The sequence below is a fragment of the Pteropus alecto genome, unplaced genomic scaffold (genome assembly GCF_000325575.1).
Source record: "Pteropus alecto unplaced genomic scaffold, ASM32557v1 scaffold75, whole genome shotgun sequence".
Taxonomy (NCBI): domain Eukaryota; kingdom Metazoa; phylum Chordata; class Mammalia; order Chiroptera; family Pteropodidae; genus Pteropus; species Pteropus alecto.
Window position 1 is genome coordinate 20335436 of NW_006440638.1, and position 11971 is coordinate 20347406.

Here is an 11971-nt window from a genome sequence, read left to right on the forward strand (position 1 = left end):
GGCTGTTTAGTTTTCCCAGCACTATTTACTGAAGTCAAACATTTGTTTTTAATGTTTACTCTTTGTGGGTAAGGGCAGAGCTGTAGGGAGCAAAATAAGAAGCAAGAGAACTCACTTCCAGTCTTGGCATAAGGGATGAGATCTCCACCAAGTACTGGCTGGCCTTACTCAGCTGGACAGGAGGTGGGAATAAGCTAAACCACTGACTAGGTGGCTGGGAGAGGTAAAGTCTATACCTCCCCAGACACTGCATTTCATCCCACTGGGGAACATGGAGTGATAATCTCACAATGCACTGGTGAGTGTTGACTTCATCCCTTGAAGGGGATTTCAAGCATCAGGGTACACTGGTGCATGTCCTCATGGAGGAATGCCAGGAAGCCTCATGAGAAGAAAAGAATCCAGAACTGGGAGTGTATGACTTTGTGCAAGTCCTTTATCTTCTTTATATTTTTATTTTTCATCTGTAGAATGGAAACAACAATCCACTCATTGAGCATCAACCATGTACCAGGCAGTAGGCTAAATATAATTGATCTATTCTCCCAAATCCTCAGATTTAATGAGAAAGTTAAACAACTTGCTAGCCAATAATCAAGCCAGGATTTGGCCCCAGGTTTCTCTGATCACAAAAATTATGCTGCTAACCACTGGACTATACTGCCTCCCGCTTCACAGGAGTAAGCTGAGCAAAGCGAGTGAAACTAATGTGTCAACCGTAAAATGATAATCAGATATCAGGGCTGGTTGTTATTTTTAACTACTTATAAGAGAATCATAGAGACTAAGGTCATAATTTCTAGCAAAAGACAGTCCAAAGTAGACCAGTGCTGGATACACATTTATAATATCCATATAAGTTAGGGAAAAGTAAACCAAAATATTGACCAATGAGTAAAAAATAAAAGCTAAAGAAAAATAAAAAGGACTAATGTTAAGCAAAAAGAGACAACTGACACATTCATTAAATGAAGTTCTGTTTACCCATCTGCTGAGACCTCAGCCACTTTTGCTGGTCCCTAGGAGATCGAGACTCACAAATGAGTGTTGGGGAATCTTATACACATAAGCCCTCTCGATCAATATTTTCCTTGAACACTTCTCATCAAGGGACAGGGGCTTAGCTAAACTAATAAACTATTATCATTCAACAGAGAGTCTAAACGAGACCCAAGTCAATAAATTTACTTAGCTTTCTTTATGGATTTAGGTCAAGGTTGGCCTCTACAATGAATTTTAAGAATTGTTCCAGCGGCCAAATGCATATGGAGAGGCAGCCAAGAGTGAAAGCTGAGCTGGGTCAAAGACCAGAAATGGAGCCAGAGTAATGAGTTTACCACCTGAGTTTTCTGTCCTAGGAAAATTTATCCCCTGAGTTGGCGATAGGGATCCTCCCTATCACCAGGCAGCAGGACTTTGGTTTCAGAACCTCCTCAGAACCCAGGCTCTTCTTCCTAAGAGAGAAGTAGAGACATGGACCGCCTTCCTGCAGAAATTCTGCCCCATCTCAAGTGCTGGAAATGTACTGTCCAGCGCACTCGGTGAGGTCATGAATTTTAGAAATACGGAGTTCTGAAATATTAGATTCTTGGAATCATAACCTCTTAAAATCATTGATTTCTATGAATTCCTTCAGGGCATAGATCATTTCTTCTCATATTTGCTCCTCAGAGTCTGGCACGGTAGAGGTAATGAAATATATTCAGGGGCCTTTCTGGCCCAATCTCTACAAAGTTATGTTCAGATAAGTGAGGGCCAGCCTCTAAGAGAAAATTTTTAAAGAATTCCTCTTTTAACTTGCTTTTCTCAGGAAACCTGAAAGAGGAGCCAGTTAATAACAGCCAAGTACTCCCCAATGCCCTCCGCCCCAGATTCATGGACATTTTTTCTCTCTCCTTCCTTCACCCTTATCCCCAACCTTTTATACCCTATTTCAACTCAGCCTCTCCAACTAAGTTCTTGTCTTTTTTTTCTCTAGGCTTCTCTCTCTACATTTTCATGAGAGCATCTATGACAAAAGCTCTGAGAACCGGGATGGGAGCCACGGAACCCATCTTGGATAGAAAGGAGAAGGTGTCAAATGTAAAGGAGGCAAATCAGGGTAGACAAAGGCAATATTTAGCAGGAAAGGCAAGGCAGGAAACTCCTCTCCACCATAATTTGGTGAAAGACCAACATGAGTAGGTTGATAAACAGTGAGATGAATAGATTGTCAGAGTCTACAAGCACCCAGAGCCCACCTCATTCTTTTGCAACCCCCCACCAGCATCAGAAACTCTCTTTGTGTTAGCCAGAGTTTACCCGGCTTCCAAGGGAACACTTCTGAGAGTGGGGAACACCCAGAGAGTAGTAGCACCTAGCGGAGGCACATTTCCTCCTGAGCCCTAAATTTTGAAGGCTCATGAGAGGTCTGAGACAAAGTTAAACCCATAAACTGCTTCAGATGGACAGAACTTGCCACAGCTACCTCTTTTCTACAGAAAATTCCCAAAGAAATGCCTAGAGAAGACCAAGAAGCAAAGGAAATAAAGGAAGAACTAGCAGGAGAAGGGCCCAAAGCCTTGGGCCATTCCACAGCCTGTCTGGGCAATAGATAATCCAGGACTCCGGACCCAGCGTGAGCTACAGTCCTGAGACTGTAGCCTTTACTTCCCTTGCCATCTTGCTCCCACATTAAAGGCAAAGGTATTTTGGAATGCTCATTCTCTTTATTTCCCTCTTTCCCCAAGACCTCATCAGTGCTTACCAAAGCTGCCTGAAGGGGAGGGGGCTTCATTTGAGATGGGTGGATGTCCCCATTAGACTTGCCCCTGGAGGCCATTTTTAAATAAGTTCACCAACACCACTGTATCTTCCCCCTGCCCCACAACGAAAGAATCTGGCATCATTTCCAAGCTCTGTAAGCACGCTCTCTCATTGCTTGTGGGCAAAGGTTGACTTTCCATGCTCATATGTGCAAGCCAAGAGGTCACAGATAAGAAAATCCGCCTTCTCAACAGCTCTGGAGGCTATATCAATCTGGCTTTCAGAGGTGGTGACTAGCATAGTTGGGGCGGAGAACGAATGGTACATTTAAGTGTTTTCAGTAACTCTAAGTGTGTTCTTCCTTGCAGTGCTATTGGGCAGCCATCCAATCGTACCAGCTGCTGTCATGGAGATGCTTCTGAAACAGCTGGGAGGGCTGCCTGGACTGGGATCGGCTGAGACATAATGTGATTGCACAGGAGTTGTAGGTGGGGTTTATTCAAAAAAGAACAGTGGGAACATTTGATCAGAATGGCTTTAGGAAGGACAAAGGCTATAAATTAAAAAAATAGAAACTTTCTCTTTGGGGCAAAGGTCAGAGGACTCTAACATGGTTTTTTGATATGAGAAGGAAAACTAAGGATTTACATTGCTAGCCATACTAAGGTGCCAATCCAATATGGCCTCTTCCATTCACTAGTAAATAAGATGATTTGCATACCTCTTGTGTGGTGGTTCCTGTGCTACGTGCTATAGACCATGGATGATCCCAAGATGAATCGGGCATATATGAGAGGCTGTTTAGTATAGTCTCCCATCAGACAGAGCCCAGTTACATTCCAGCTCCTCTATTCTCTGGCTGTGTGTCCTTTTGCATGTTATCAAACCTCTCTGTGCCTCAGTTTCCTCATCTTAGAAATAATGCCTGTTTCATGGGCTGTGGGGATTCAGTGAGATAATATATTTAAGGGACATAACATAGCACATTGTCAGTGCTTAAAAATTAGATGCGACTAATTTTAGTAAATAAATTTTTAATAAGACTCAGGGTAGACTCTGGTTAGTGCTATACTGGGAGAAATTCAAAAGAAAGAGACACAGTGTGCATGTGAGAAAAGCAGGGAGGCTCCTGGTCAGGAGATATAGGCAAAATTTACAACACCTGTTCCACTATGAGGTGCTAATGGGGAAGGTACCCTTGTCTTGAATTTTCACCCTCATTTTGATCAAAAGGCTTGGAAGTATGAGAGAAACATCCGCTGATGAAATTTAACAGGGGTGGAGGTCATTTTAAGAGGCAAAAATAATAGTTAACTCTCATAAGTCATGGAATCTAAGACACACCAGTATTTCACATACCATGAAGAACAAAAGCCACGAACTAAACAAGACAGCGTTTTCTTAACAGCAGTTGTAAGATGCGTTGATTTCATATATGTTAAAAGATAAAAACAAATGTGCATCTGAGAATCAGTGAAGTATGGTATTTGCCATACTCTATAATAATGACGATGCGCTTTAAAAGCACTTTTTCATTGACTCCCCACAATTAAACAGTTATAATAGAATCCATCTGACAGATGAGGAAACTGAGGCACAGAGCAATGAAGTAATTTGTCTAGGGTCCTATAACCAGTAAATACTGGAGCTGGCAATCTGATTTGGAGCTGTCTGACAAAGTCCAAGAGCTATATACCAAGTTTTACATGAAAGACCTAAAATCCAAAGCAGCTGGGTGAGAGAGACAGGGAGGAGTGCTGTGGACTAAATCAGATCCTAGAGAGCCCTGAATGCCTAGTAAGGATGGGCTCTCTACTCCAGGATTATCTACTGAGCTCTGCTAAATGGCAGGCACTGTACTGAGCACTGGGGGGAGGTCAGCACTGAGTAAGAGACAGAGTGGGTCACCAGCCTTTACAGAGCTCACAGCCAAGCAAAGGCCATCGGCAGCTGGCCAGACAATGCAGGGGGATGCATGCCAGCTTAAGGGTGTGCATAAGTCATACATAGAAGGAGACTTTGACCCAGTGCTGGAGAATTAGGGTGCTTCCCAGAGGAATTAACTTTTCATGACAACCCAAAGAATGGGTCAGAAGAGGAGAAGAGTGTGGCACCTGTGGCACCAAGGAGTGGTGCTCACCAAGCATCCCATGTGCTCACCTACATTACCCAACCTTCCTTGCAGTTAGGCTGGGACTATGTGACAGATTCTGGACAATAGAGAAAATGACCTGTGATACCTCCATAATGAATTAAGAACCAGATGCCTCTTCTAACTTCTGTTTCTTTCGTATCAGTGACCTTGAAGTTCACTTCTCCACATGCAGGAGGACCACCCAACCCACTCGGCACCTCAAAGGAATGAGACATGTACTTTAATATGTTAAGTGACTGAAATCTGGGAGTTAATTCATTATCACCATATAACCTAACTGATCCTAACTAATCCAATAGGAGTATTCCAGGCAGGGAAACAGAATATGTAAAGGCAAGAGAACATGGGAACTTGGAGGAATTGAATACTTCCTATGACTGGAGCAAGACGACCTGGGGCTGGTGGCATGAGATGCAGCTAGAGAGATGAGCGTGCCTCCAGAGTCCTGCAGGCCATGTAGGAAGTTTGGGCTGCTGTGCCTCAGAGAATGGATTAGAGCCTGAGACAGACCAGGTGACAGATGCTGGAGATAGATATGAGAATACCATAATGTGGAATCCATGTGGGAGACAAATAAGATTTCTGGGTCAAAGTTGCCTCCAACATCCTGAGCTTGAGATACTGGGGTAATAGTGGTGTGCTAGGCATGAATGGGAAAATTGGAAGAGAAACTGATTAATGGGGGATGCTGATGGAACATGTTGAGGCTGAAGTTCTAAAGGAGTGTCGTAAAAGGGAATTCATGAAACAGGACTTAATTCAGGGGCCGTCTTCTGCTAATTCCGAGACTGCGGTTCCTTCCTGCTTCTCCCCATTTGCAACAAGTTCACTTAGACATACTCTCTAGACTAAGGCTTCTTAAGACAGCCTGGGTTTTCCTAATTGCTTTTAAAGACTAATTAATTGCACTAATTTATCTATCAGCTTTTTCTGGAATGAGCTTCTAAGACATAATTAGACAATTGTTGTTAAACCTATGGAACGCTCCCTGAGAGCAGTCAGCAATGAGATGGTGTGTGTTTCTTTGGGGCGGGCACCTCAAGTGGCTATAGGAAAATACAAAGAAACAGAGGCATAGAGGGGATGGAAAGGGAAGGAGCTCTCCCAGGCTTCGAAGCCACCACCTGGAGAATCACTCTCAAGAGAGGAACGTGCTGAGACCTGGTGGTAGTTTGATGTGCTGGCACTGGCTCCTGTGGGCTCCAAGATCTGATTATTAACTTTCAGGATTCTTGCAAGCTGGTTGATAGCTGGAAGCTGGCTATGGTGAGAGTATTTATAGCATGGAAATCAGCAAATGCTATAAATCAGGGCTTTTTGTGGAAAGAAGGAGAAGCCAGTTTACCAGCAAACCACTGTTTATACCAATGAAAGAGAGCAGCAATGTGGGAGTCGGAGCCATCTCATTATCTGGCTCCACCAGTTCTCATGTGAATATCTGAATCATTCGTGAGAGCTGCCTTTCCCTCATCCTCTAGTTCAAGTCCTATCAAGTCTATCTCCAAAATATATCTTCATTATCTGGCCCCTGCTCCCCTCATTCAGCACCCCCTTTCCTTCCCATTTACTACACTCTAACCACACCAAGAATTTTCCAATCTAAGACTTTGCATACTTTGGTCACTCCTCCTAGAATGTTCTTCCCTCAATTAAGAGTGACTGAGGTCATACAGAGAACAAACTGGTGATTGCCAAAGGGAGGGAGGTTTGGGGAATGGGTGAAAAAGGTGAAGAGATGAAGTACAAATTAGTAGTTACAAAATAGTCACGGGGATGTAGAGTATAGCATAGGGAATATGGTCAATAATATCGTAATGGCTATGTGTAGAGCCAGATGGGTGACAGAGTAATTGGAGGATCACTCCATAAACTATATTAATGTCTAACCATTATATTGTATACCTGAAACTAATATATTAAACCAAAGAGTGGCCGAGATCTTCTCATCTTTCAGATCTCAACCTAAATGCCATTTCTCTTAAAGAGATCTCCAGACTATATTACCTAAAGCAGCACTCTCCATATTATTTTTCCATACTGTATTTGGTTGTATAATTCTTTTGTTGGCTTCCTACAGGACTGGGAACTCCGTGAGGGCAAGCGTGTTTTCTACTCTAGCGCTCATTCCTTCTGCGGCACATGGCACACAGTTGGAGATCAATAAGTGTTTACTGTAGAAACACTGAATGAAGTGGCAAACACCCCGATTTTGTAGTTGTGAGTAGTATCGGAGCCGCTTTTTCAAAATCTGGGTCTCCTTAAGGTTGGAGGGTATTACTATAAAATTCAAATCGATGGAACTCACAGGATGGTTGAATTCACTGATGCTATGAGGCCTCTCCAGTGGCCCCACGGAAGTAAAATGATGAACGTTTTCTGCCTTCCTGATACTGGAGTGCATGTCAAAGGACATCTATCCAAGTACTGAGCCTACTTCTTCCATTGCGCTATTTCACAGCCTCCTCTCATCATCATGACGATCCCAAGTCAAATCAAGAAGAGTTTGCCTACCACTGTGACCTTTACTCCTAATCCTGAGGTGTTTGTTTTTGGTGATCTCTTCTTCCTGAAGCCTCCTGATGTCATAGGACACTCGGCACCTGTCTCAGAAGTACAGAAGTATTTAGGTTTACCAGATATCTTGGTGCCAAGGAAACCACTTGTCTCCTCTTATGTGTCCAACACAGCATTAGATAAGTACCAAAATTATTTAGATCAAACACCTCAATGAGAGAATGCAGAGATCATTGGCTGATGCTCCTCAAGAGCTAAAGCCATATCTCATGATGGGGCTGAGGGCAGGGATACAAAGCAGTGTGGCAGACAATCCCTAGTGACTGCCACCTCCTGGTGTTCATGTCCTATATAATCCCTTCCCCTGAGTGTGGGAAGAAACCATGACTTGCTTCTAGCTAAGAGAATAAGGCAAAGGTGAAGAGACTTTGCTGATTTAAGGTCTATTTTTAGTTTAGGGTCTATTTCAGTTTATTTTGAGTTAATCCAAAAAGAGATTTTCCACAGAGTGTCTGACTCAATCATGCGAGTGCCCTTAAAACAGGGACTGTGCCCTTCTTGAGGTGAGAGAGATTCTCCTTGTGGGCTTGATGAAGTATGAAGCTGTGATGAGGAATCCCACACAGCAAGGGATGGAGGGCCATTTCCAGGACCTGAAAGTGGCCTCCAGCCCACAGCCAGTTAACACCTGCGGCCCTCAGTCAGACAACCACAAGGAAATGTGTGACAACCTCAGTCACATGACAATATGAATGAGCGTAGATGTGGATTCTGTCCCAAATGAGCCTCCAGATGAGAATGCCACCCAAGTAACACCTTAATTGCAGCCTTGTGAGACATTGATCAGAAGACTTAGTTAAAATGGCCTGGACTCCTAACACAGAGGAACTTGGACATAATAACTACGTGTTGTTTGTTAAGAGTGTGGTAATCCATTATGCAGCAATAGTCGACTAACACAGGCAGTAATATGTGCTAAACCCAGGAACAGTAACCAGAGATTCATCAACACTCCCCTCTGTAATGCACTACTTGTGGCAGTTGTGGGTCATTTCTGCTTCAGTACACCTAAGGGTGTAAACTTGGTCATTCATCAATTTGCTGAGCACCTACTATGTGCCAGGCCCTGTATTGGGGACTGAGGATTCAAAAATGACTATAATATTGTCTTTCTTTCACGGAGCTTACAGACTAGGAGGACAGATAATGCAAGTGACCCCTTCGTGAGCACATATTTCCAGAGGGCTGACACTGTGGCAGGCACCTGCTCAGCCTGAGGTGTCAGTCAGATTAGGGAGAGCTGGAGCTAGCTCCTATTGATTCACCAGAGCCAAATGTCAAGTTTTCAATAATCTTATGATCCAGTTGTTAAACACAGCCATGATTAAAAGTCAAATTATTTAAATTTATTAAATAACATATTAAAAACAAAGGTAATACATACTCAAAACTCATCAGATCCTAATTATTTGCTACATTTCACCACTATCTGTGTTATTGAAGTTACATACACTATTTTATACTATGGCAGAAGTTTTAGGTAGCCATGTGCAACCGAGCATGTCTTCCTAGCGCCACACTTGTGATTTCGAAATGGTGGCTGAAATTGGCCGTAGGGTGCATATCGACACCACAGAAATTGGCAAACACTACAGATCTGAGCTCGACTGATTGCTTTGTTGATCATCTAGACTTAAGAAGGTGATGGAGAAATGTCGATAATGCAGTAAACGTAAAAGTGTGTCCTGTCTGTAGCCATTACATTTGAACTGAACAAAAAATTGAGGAAATAGTCTTCCAGTATTCAAAAAAACTGTTACCTGATTCAGAAAAGATGTCACTCAGGTCATTAACAATCAGGTGAAGTTTTGATGTCTTTAATGTTTCGCTTTCATCTTACTCACTAACATAAATGAAAATATTAACCAACATTCATGACAGAACTATACTTGCTCATTCAATGACCTGAAAGACTTCTTTGCTGAATCAGAAAGTAATCAAATGTGTATTCATAGTCTAATTTTGCCAAATCATGGTTTAATTGCAACCATGAATTGGCTAATACAATAAGATGGCAAAAATGAGTGAAAGTATTATGTGAGAGTTGATGACTATATGGAATTTATAATAGAGAGTATTATATATTTCATTTTATTTAAATAACAAATGTCTATTTAATACACATCCTTTATACCATGAACTTATATATGTATAAATGTGTATACGTTTTTTTCTTGGAGTGCTGAACATTTATCAGCACACCAGTGGTGGAGACGAACGCATGACTATCAGTGAGTTCAGAAAAATCACCAGAGTGTGGATGAAGTTGTGAGGCAGGAAGGGGAGCAATCTCCCTCTCTAAGTGAAAGAGGTTGAGAGGTAGATTTCTGACCCAGGTCATTGCTGGCAACTAGATTTTGGGGAGAGTGTGCTTCTACAGGCTGAAGTAAAACACCCGCTCCCCACATCATCCTCTCCCCAACCTGGGCACAGGCTGCCCAACACTGGGCCTCCTTCCAACTGAATAAGGAAAAAGGCATTGAGAAAGCAGCTCCAGTCAAGGAGTCCCCTTTGCTGCCCCCTGAGAATCCTGGTTCCATTGCTCTCCTCAGCCTAGGAAATAGGACCACAGCCCCAGAGGCAGCAGGTCCTTAGCATCCATCAGGACATCCTGCAAAGGAGAAGGACAGTGGAGTCAAGCAGTTCACAAAAAAAAAAAAAGACATCGGTTGACAGAGAGGAAGCATCTTCCTCTGAGCCAGGATCCATGCTGTGAGTTTTACCCACCACATATCTCATTTAATCCTCATGACAACACAGTGAGGGCACCTCTCTTATCAACCTTAGTTTACAGAGTAGGAGACTGGGGCTCAGAAAGAGAAATTGACTTCCCAAGCAAGCTCACATTTCTGGAGTCAGAATTTGAATCCAAGCAAGTAGGCTGCCTATATGCTAAAGCAATGAGTGAGGCTGGATCTTCTCCAGTCATCTTAGTGAAGCTAAAATATACACATGACAGGAAAGTATGGAGAACATAAGGCCTCATCCATATCCGTTACAATGACGATAATGATGATGGCAGTGGTGGTAATGGAGCATCTTTAAGAACCAAGAACAAAATTCTTCCATTTCATTCAATTTTCAGATTTCTTCGCTGTTAGATTGTTTCTAACTAAAGGAAACAAATTTTTCATTCTTTTCACAAAATTTTATTGAGTTCCTACTATATTCTGGGAATGAGAATTATAGCAAAGAACAAGATAGACATGAAGAAACAAATAGCAGAGCCCCTCCGATGGCATCTACCCCAGACTGTGTCAGGAGACAGATCTATTTTTGTTTTTCATTCTACCCAAGGGTCGTAGCCTGGTGTCTAGCCCAGAAAAAATATTCATTAAATATTTGTTGGTGAATAGCGAAATGGATGAATGTCACAAGGGTTGGTTATACCTGAGTATCGCCTTCCCTTCCCTGCTCCAAAGGTGCCTGGATCCAACCAGAATGAAGAAACTCCCAAATGTACTCAGTGTCTGCCTTCCCTGGACTGTCCCTGGGAGAAGGCCCACCAGCCCACTCCCTGAGTGGCCCACCCACTAAGAGCCCAGCTCCTGGAAGGGCTGCTCTGAGTCACTCACCTTACACCATGGCTCCCTAGGCTTCTGCTTCCCCCTCAGTCACTGGAGAAGCCAGACTCCACTGCAGATTCAAGCCAGCATGGCTGCTTGAAAGCTGGGAGGGGCAAGTCCTCCCCTTTGAATGAAAGGACAATAGCTATGAGCCCCAATTTAAAAACTATGAGGTGCTCATAAAGGCCAGCAGCTTCCTCTCCAGACCTTTGGATTCCCCACTCCACCTGAGCCCTCCCCACAGCCTAGAAAAGCAGGGTGGCCTGCAGTTCACACTCTAAGCGTTTATCTGCCTTTTTAAACCTGTGCCCACACCCAAGTAGGACTGCGCCCAAGGGCTCTGTGGTCCTGGGGAACAGGGCACTCACTCAGCTGAAAGGAAGGGCTAGTAGAGATGTAGAGTATTGATAATGAACATCATTGTGATAATTGTAAAGTGTAGAAAATACAAGGAGGGAAAGACTTGTGTCAAGAATAAAATTAAAATCGCTTTTGGTACTGACTGTATTTCTTGCAGTCTTCTGTCTATATATGTGTCTGTTTCTTTACATTGTTTTAAGTGGAATCTTACGCAGAATACTCTTTAGAAATCTGTGACTATGTGGAAAGAGAAGTAGATACCAGACCCTGTTTCCACAACACCACTAAGCCCTTCCCTACCTCCAGTTTTTGGCAACCAGGAAGCATGAAGGGAGCTCCAGAATTAATGTTGGTACTGAAGTCGAATTATGATTGAAGTTCTCAGTGCCCTGGCAAGTGGAGGTTTGGAGTGAGGTTTAACTTGATTTAGAAAAATAAAGAAATATGACATTTCTTATACCCATGGTGTGAAGTAAAATTCATACCAGCTGAAATGGATGAGTGAACTGACAGATTGCTACTTGGATAGCAGGCAAAAGAGAGATAAACAGAGAGGAACAGAAAGGGAAAG